Source organism: Austrofundulus limnaeus, unplaced genomic scaffold, assembly GCF_001266775.1.
Source record: "Austrofundulus limnaeus strain Quisiro unplaced genomic scaffold, Austrofundulus_limnaeus-1.0 Scaffold63, whole genome shotgun sequence".
Taxonomy (NCBI): Eukaryota; Metazoa; Chordata; class Actinopteri; order Cyprinodontiformes; family Rivulidae; genus Austrofundulus; species Austrofundulus limnaeus.
The window spans coordinates 232,748-235,712 of NW_013952465.1; the positions used below are offsets into that span (position 1 = coordinate 232,748).

The 2,965-nt window shown below is 41.2% G+C and overlaps 1 long non-coding RNA gene across 1 annotated transcript; it reads right to left on the minus strand.

Moving 5' to 3' along the window:
• Nucleotides 1-557: 557 nt before the first annotated feature.
• Nucleotides 558-2,585, minus strand: LOC106518542 (uncharacterized). Its single transcript, XR_001310328.1, has 2 exons — nt 2,470-2,585; nt 558-740 (listed from the first exon to the last, which is right to left on the minus strand). It is a non-coding gene; the product is annotated as an uncharacterized LOC106518542 (long non-coding RNA).
• Between the last annotated feature and the right edge of the window lie 380 nt (nt 2,586-2,965).

Genomic DNA, 2,965 nt, shown 5'->3' on the forward strand with positions numbered 1-2,965 from the left:
TATATATATATAGTAAGTGTACAGTAAATGATTTTTGAGTATTTAATGCATAATGAAAGCTTGTTAATGAAAAATAATCAAATATGCATGCACATAAACACCCACACACATATTACTGTCTGCCGCCAAAAGAGAGCAGTAAATATTAGATTTTGATCCATTATCTGTCCCTTTATAAAACTAGACATCATATCAGTGAGCCTCTGTAGCCAACTATGAGAATGTCTTGCAAAGGATCTGGCAGATTAGCCATTTCAGTCATGCAGTATGTCTAGTGTTTAATACAGCTCTCTTTGAGGCTAGGCGCCTCATCTTATGAAGGTGATTGTGAAGCTGCTATAAGACATAACTCTTCTTGTTATTACTTGTTCAGATGACGAGTCGAAAGGGATCAGAGAGTGCTGGTGTTGACACATGAGAAGTTGGTTTGATCAGATTAATCATTAAAGTCAGAGATAAGAGCATACCTCTGCATTGTTTTTAACCCAATCTTGATGGCGCTCAATCTGGGACCTCTGTTGTGATAGGGTGTCTGGGACCACCTGGATGAATGTAACTTTTTTTTTTTTTTTTTTTTTCAAAAACCACGCATTTCTTACCTTTGCAACGGGTTCCCCCCACCCCCTCCCCGAGAGCCAGGAGTCTGCTTTTCATCTCTTTCAGCTCTTCATCTTGCGAGGAGACGTGATGCGTGGCTACAGAAGGAATAACTGTCCAGAGGTAGCCAGAGGAGATCCCGTCTGTAAACAGGCGAACAACAATGGGTGGTATAACCCACACAGATGCAGGGGGGAGATACAAGCAGGTGTTTGGAAGGATTGTTTGAAGTTGAAGGGAGATGGTGTGTTCTGATTAGAGCCTTGAGGAATGGTGACACTGTAGGTGTTTCTGCTGACGCAGGAACAGAAGTCCTTATCATTTCATATCGTTTTTTGTTCTTTATTTTATCCAGCTGTTGTTTTTTTAATACTAAAATTAATCATAGCCCAAATTGTTACTCAAGAAGCAGTTAAAACATGCTTCAGCTTTTTATACTTTGAGTGGCAGAAAAGTGACTTGTTTTCATTTTAGATAATCCTTCAGTTGTGTATCTTTTGCAGGATAAAAGACTCAAGGATTTTTGTTATCTTAAAGGCAGCTCTTACCCCTTTCACGTTTCCCTGTCTACACTGGAGAAGTTCTCTTTTTCTGTTGGAGCTTCAAAGCAATTTTTTTCCCCCCTGGGCGGCAGAGTTACAGACTCTGTGTGGCATGGCTTATTTGTCAGAGAGTTTGACTTGTTTCTCTCCGTTGTTTGAAAAAAGGGCCCTTGCGTGAGTCCTTGAGCAGTCTTAAGTTACAGCCATGAGCCCCAGTATTACAACCTGATGACTGACAGGAAAAATGGGGTGAGCGCGTTTTGCTGAGCTCTAACAAAAACACCAACAAGAAGGACAGGGAAACAACAGATTAGACTACTGATCTCAATCGGCTCTCTTTTGGTTATTGGCAAATAATGGTCCTAAAAAGGAAGTCATTTAAAAAGAAGGCCTTTAATCAATTCGCCTTTGACGAGCAACGCAGCATGAAAAGACTGTAGCGAGAGGAAAAGCGTGCTTCTGTAGCTCTGAAAGTATTGATGTGTGTGTGTGTGTGTGTGTGTGTGAGGGGTGGGGGGCAGAGATGAACTCTAATTTGTGCTCTTATGGTGTCCCGGCATCTCCAAAGCACTTGATCACCACCGCAGCAGGCCTTGATGCCATGTGTGAGTGTTAATGCTTCCAATGCTTCTCGGTGGTAAAAAAAAAAAAAAAATCACATCGCCAGAGTGACCACCAACTCTAAATGAAACACTACTCTCTTTTTAAAAGGTCCCATTCAAAAACCCTGTGGTTTTTTTAAAGGCACATAAGGTAGCAATTTCCCTCAAATATGGCGTTGCCCAATAACCATTGAAGTAACTGACACCATGTCAGCGTGAATGAAAGAATCATCCAACTTATATGTGCGGRGCGTGAGTTAGATTTAGAAAAGGCTGTAAAAACTGTAAATAAATATGTTAAATGTTGCGCTGTGAAATTACAGATTTACAGCAGCTTTAGGAGATTCACGCTGATGCGATTACTACAGTTCTTTTGCCACTTTTTTGTTTTAGCCGGAGAAGAGAACTCTGTATATACGGAGTCACTACTTTTCTTCATTCCAAAGTCGGCACAAATCTGTTTTAAGTTCGAGCGAGGAGGAACCCTTTAATTTAAACCCTGAAATGAAGTCATTCATTCCCTTSCAAACTGCACTGTGACCCATAAGGTTAGGTAAACAAGTGTCCCTTGCATTACTGTCAAAAAGATCCAGCCCCTCGCTCTGCCGTGATGTAAACTCCCACTATCCTGTTACCACGATGCTGGCTGCATGGGAYGGTGGAAAGGAAGGGATAAAAATGCATTCATGTGTGTTTTTTTTAATGCCATAGGGGAAAAAAGTCAGTACCTGAGGCTGTTCTCAGTAAGGTGTCCTTCAAGGAGAGAAGCTGTCTTGTTCCAAAGCAGAAAACCAAAGAAAGGAGGACAGGCCACAATGTGCTGAGCCCAGCAGGCCTGCTCAGATCTATTACCAGCTTCAGCTCCAGCACAGCCTGGAATGTGAAGAATCCCACTGGGCTGGGGTTCTGGTGCAGGGGTCCAAACCTCACATTTCTGCTCATACTCATTTTTCCTTCTCTTTGAGTATTGTATTTGGATAGGTGATTGTAATGTAAAAGGAATGTAGAGTAACAGTTTGAAAAGCTGCGGACAAAGTTGAGATGTTGGTCAAATTATACAAGGCCTCTGTTCTTCTTTTACAGCCTAGATATTATATAAACTTTCATGAGTTTAAATAAGAGTTTCAGATTTACAAAGAAAAAAAAAAAGGGGGGGGGGGTAAAAGAAAAACTTAATTTAGAAAAAAATAAACGTGGAGCAGCAGCAGCTTTGGGATGAGTAAC